The sequence below is a fragment of the Elephantulus edwardii genome, unplaced genomic scaffold (assembly GCF_000299155.1).
Source record: "Elephantulus edwardii isolate Elephantulus edwardi_28Jun2011 unplaced genomic scaffold, EleEdw1.0 scaffold00152, whole genome shotgun sequence".
Taxonomy (NCBI): domain Eukaryota; kingdom Metazoa; phylum Chordata; class Mammalia; order Macroscelidea; family Macroscelididae; genus Elephantulus; species Elephantulus edwardii.
Genome location: NW_006399902.1, coordinates 7,003,820 through 7,009,153, shown reverse-complemented (window position 1 = coordinate 7,009,153; position 5,334 = coordinate 7,003,820). Strand labels below are relative to the sequence as shown.

General features: G+C 39.6%; 1 pseudogene; it reads right to left on the bottom strand.

Annotated features, from left to right (window-relative positions):
• Positions 1 to 2,237: 2,237 nt before the first annotated feature.
• Positions 2,238 to 4,206, bottom strand: LOC102860692 (annotated as a pseudogene).
• Between the last annotated feature and the right edge of the window lie 1,128 nt (positions 4,207 to 5,334).

Genomic DNA, 5,334 nt, shown 5'->3' with positions numbered 1-5,334 from the left:
TTTAAGTGTTCAATTATCAATAAGCCGAAGTCTGTAGGAGGCCATAATGGCCCTGCTTTAAGTGGTTCGCTGCTCTTGCAGCTCACCACGCTGTCTCTGCCTCTGCCGCCATCTTGGATCTCCGTTTTTTTGTTTTTGTTTTGTGTGTGTGTGTATGTGTGTGTGATTTGTTTTTCTTCCTGAAGTTGTTTTGATTCTGCCAATTATGGCTTATTCCCCTTCTCCCACTCTACCAGTGAACCTTGGCAAAAGTATTTGGTTCTTTCTCTGTAAAACTGCAGTTACATTTCAGCTGTCTCATGCTATTTCCTAGTTCTCTTCTACTTCTGTTGCTGCTGCTGTTGATGTGGTCTGAGTCTCTAATGCAGAAATCTCTGGCCCAAAAGGATGCACTGTACTCTCTTTTTTTAAATTTTATTTTATTATTTTAAATGAATGTTTACAGAGATTTTGGATTTCCATTCATTCATTGCTGCTCTTTATTTTCATGGTACTGCACAAAAGGTTCTGGGATTTCCATTCTTCTGAATGTTAGCCATAGTTTGTTGTGATCCACACAAAATACCTTTGCATAGTCAATAAATCACGAATAGACAGTCTTCTGGTATTGTATGCTTTCAAACAGGATCCATCTGATATCAGCAATGATGTACCTGGTGCCAGGGCCTCTTTTAAACCCAACTTGAACTTCTGACAGTTCCCTGTCAATGTAGTGTTCCAGACATTTTTGGATAATCTTCACCAATACCTTGCTTGCATGTGATACTAAGTCAATAATTTTCATATTCTGTTGGGTCACCTTTCTTGGAAATGGGCACAAACATGAATTTCTTCCAGTCAGTTGGTCAGACAGCTTTCCTCCCAATTTCCTAGCATAAACTGATGAACACGTCCAGGGCTGCACCTGCCATTTGAAACACGTCAATTGGTATTCCATCGATTTATGGGGTCTACTTTTTGCCAAGGCCTTCAGTACAGCTTAAACTTTTCCCTCCATTACCATTGCCTCTTGTTCATATGGTACTTCCTGGAATTTTTCAGTGTCGACCAAGTATTTTTGGTACTATAATTCCGATATTCCTTCCATCTTCTTTTAGTGCTTCTTGGATCATTCACCATCTTGCCCGTGGCATCTCTCAGCATTGCAGCTCTTTTAGCCTGAGAAATGCCGAGCAAGTTCTTCCCTTTTAATTCTGACTCAAACCCTGCATATTTCATCATAAAACTTTCCTTTGACTTCTCGATCTGCCCTTTGAAATCTGTTCAGCTGTTTTACTTCAGCATCTCTTCCCTTTGTTTTTGCTTCTTGATATTTTAATGCAATTTTCATTTTTCCCCCTGACAATTGAAGCAATTACAGAAAGCTTTTATTTGTTCAGAGTGCTATTAGACCAATAGGCAGTGTCATGATGGATGGAGAGGCGATTGAAACTGTCAACAACTTCATCTTGCTTGGATCCACAATTGGATCCCTTGGTATGAGTAGTCAGGAAATAAGAGGACACATTGCAATGGGAAAATTTGCAGTTAGGGACCCTTCTAAATTATTGAGGAGTAGTGATGTCAGTTTGAGGACTAGGGTACATCTGATCCAGACCATGGTCTTTCTGATTCATTGCTAGCTATGCATCCAAGACCTGTACAATGAATAAGGATGGCAGATGAAGAATTGATGCCTTTGAACTGTGGTATTGGAGAAGAGCACTGAAAATTTCATGGATGGCCAAGAAAACAGATATGTCTTGGAGAGAGTGCAGCCAGAGTGCTCTTTGGAGGCAAGAATGATGACGCTAACATTCTTTGGACATGTTGCTAGGAGATGCTATTCCTTGGAGACGGACATGATGTTGGGAAGCGTGGAGGGTCAGCTGAGGAGAGGAAGACCCCCAGCCAGGTAGACTGACAAGGTGACTTGTCTGCAAAATGGGCTCTTGTGTGTCAGGAAGTGTGACAATGGAACAGGATAGGACTGGTTTCAGATCTTTTGTTCATAGGGTTGCTATGAGTCATACTCGACTTGATGGCACTTAACAACATATATAGTTGTTGTTATGTACTATCAAGTTGGAACCGACTCATAGCTGACCCTCTGGTGGGTTTTCAGAGGAAATTAATCAAACAGGAGGAGACTGTTCATCCTCTTGTGGAGCAGCTGGTGTACTTGAATTGTGTGCCTTTTGGGATTGCAACACAGCTTCCTGCCACTAAGCCACCAGAGCTTACAAATATGCAAACCATTACTGAGCTTCATCTTCTTGACAAGAATGCCAAGTTAGTCTCTCTTCATACAATGCAATTACAATTTGAGGACATTTCATGTTTGCTGCTTCTTTTGCCAGCACCAACTCAGCCTCATTTGAATATTTCCATTTCATGAGCAACATTAATTCTCCACTGCTGTCTATGGCATCAATTATTTGTTCAGGATCAAGCAGCATCTCTTTTCTTCTTTGATTTGCTATCATCAGATTTGCTGTCAGGTAACAATTTTCTTTTTGTGCCATCTTTTCCCTTTACCAGCTTTTTGAGAATTAAGAAATGCTTCAATTAATTCTGGACAATCTAGATTTTCTTTAGGTTCCCAAGTATTGCTTGTAAATCCATTATCTGTAAATCTCTTCCACTTGAGAAAATATGCCACCTTCCCATTCACTGCACGCCAGTCCAGCACTTTTTCTACCACAAATTCTTCAGGTTCTATCGCTTCGACTCTTTTACTCTTTTCATTTTTTGCATTAACAGTGCTGGCCTGGTGGTCCTGAGTGGGGAGAGGGCGAGGAGGGGCAGAACGGTGGCCAGAGTCTCCCTGGCTTTTCTGTGACACAGTGGCGACAGCTCTAATGCAATTTTCATAGTTTCTTCTGACATCTATTTTGACTTTTTATTTCTCCTCTGTCATTGTAATGACCTTTTGCTCTCTACATGAATGATATCCTTGATTTCATCCTGCAGCTCCTCTGGTTCTTGATCTGGTGTTCAATAATTCAAACCTATTCTCAAGATGATTTTTTAATTAAGATGGAGTAGACTTAAGGTCGTATTTTGGTTCTTGTGGATTTGTTTTAATCTCCAGTTTTAATTTGAACTTGCACATGAGTAATTGGTGGTCCATTCCACAGTCAGCACTGGATATGACTCCTGATACTGAGTGTCTCCAATGTAGATTCTCCAATCTTTTTCCACAGATGTAGTCAATCTGATTCTTGCGCAGTCTGTCAAGTGAGGTCCATGTGTTAATGAGTTCAAAGAGTTCTTTCCATAGTCATTTGCCAATAAAACAGATGGATTGCAATATCCATAAGCACTTTATTAGAGATCTGGGAGAACAGCTCGAATCCCCTCAAAAATTGCCTCCCTGTCGATGATGAATTGGCATGTATTCTGAACCTAAAGTTGATTGTAGCTACATTAGCTCTAGAATTGCTCTGAGACCTGGAAAAAAAATTACCTCCCTGCCTGGGAGTCGTCATTAGGTTTTTATACTTGGGTTAGACTTTTGTTACAGAATTTCTACTAATACACAGGCAACTTACAAAATAGTTAACATACAAATGAGAAAAACAGGTTTGAAAAGGTAAACACTAATCTAGGAAAGGCTCATTTCCCTTCCTGGTAAACAGGCAGCTTAAGATACAATTTACATATGACTGGGAAAAAACAGTTTCAAAGTGGTAAATGCTGATCTAGAAAGATGCATTTCCTTTCCTAGTAAACAGACAGCTTAAACGACAGGAAAAAGAAAAAGAATTCTAAGGCAAAGTTTTGCAGGCTAGAAAAACTGATGTCAGTTTTATAACTATATAACTATCGTTCTATAACTGATAAATATTTGGGGAATTCTGAATTTATTAATACCACCCCATCAATGAATTATTGAATTATTGAATGTACAAAATTCAATCATTCGCTCTCCAGCCTCATTTCTGTCATCAAGTCCATATGTTGCAACTACCACTCCTCCTTCCTTGTTTCCAACTTTTGCAATCCAGCCACCAATAATTATGAATAGATTTTTATTGCATTTTTTATCCATTTCAGACTTCAAAAGTTGGTTGTTCTTGATATTGTTGTGTCGACTGTGACTCATGGTGACCCTGTGCACAATAGCTCTGAGCCGTGAGTCAATCTCACTGTCTCCGACACACTTACTCCCATTTTCCAGGTTACTATGCCATCCATGTCATCCAGAGTCTTCATCTCTTGCATTGTCCTTCAGCCTTTCCAAGCATGATGTCCTTCTCCAAGGACTGGTCTCTCCTGACAACAAGCTCAAAGTATGTCAGATGGAGCTTAGAAGTCTTGCCTCCAAGGAGCAACTTGGTTTCACCCTCTCTAGGACAAACCTGTTCTCTTTGCAGTCCATGGTATATGTTCAATATTCTTCTCCAGTACCACAACTCAAGACATCAAATCTTCTTCTGTCATCCTTGGTCATGGTCCAGCTCTCTAATACATAACAAGTAATTATGAAGACCATGGCTTAGATCAGGTGCACCTTAGTCTAGACTGATATTGTTGCTCTTTAGCACTCTGGAAAGGTTCCTGACAGCAGATTTTCCTAATGCAATTAATCTTTTGATTTCCTGGCTGCTGGTGCCAAGAATGTTGATAGTGGAACCAAGCAAGCTGAAGTTATTAACAATCTCAATCTCTTCTCCATCTATCATGGTGTTACCTATTGACCCCGTGGTGAGAATCTTTGTTTTCTTGATGTTGAACTGCAATCCATTTGAAGACTGAAGTCCTTGATCTTCTCAGCAAATGCATCAGGTCTTCCTCAGTTTTCAGCAAGCAAGGTTGTGCCATATTCATAATGCAGGTTGTTGTTGAGTCTTCCTCCAATCTTGATGCCACATTCCTATTCATAATAATCTGTCATAATAATATGCCTCCTAAATAATCTGTTCTGCATATAGATTGAAAAGATATGGAGACAGGACACATCTCTGACACACTCCTTTCCTGATTTTAAACCTTGCTCTGTTTTGATGACTGCTTCCTCCTAAGTATAGGTTTCGCATGAGCATAATCAAGTATTCTGGGATTCCCATTATTTCAAAGTTAGCTACAATTTGGTGTGATACATACAGTCAAATGCTTTTGTGCAGTCAATGAAACACGGATAAAACATTCCTTTATTATTCTACTTTCAGCCAAGATCCATCTGACATTGACCATGATGTTCCTAGTGCCACAGCCTCTTCTAAATCCAGCTTGCATTTCTAGGAACTGTTCCGGTTGGTTTGTTTCTTTAATTTTTTAAAAAATATTTAGCAGAATTTTGCTTGCCTGTGATATTAGTGATATTGATCAATAATTCCACACTCTGTTGAA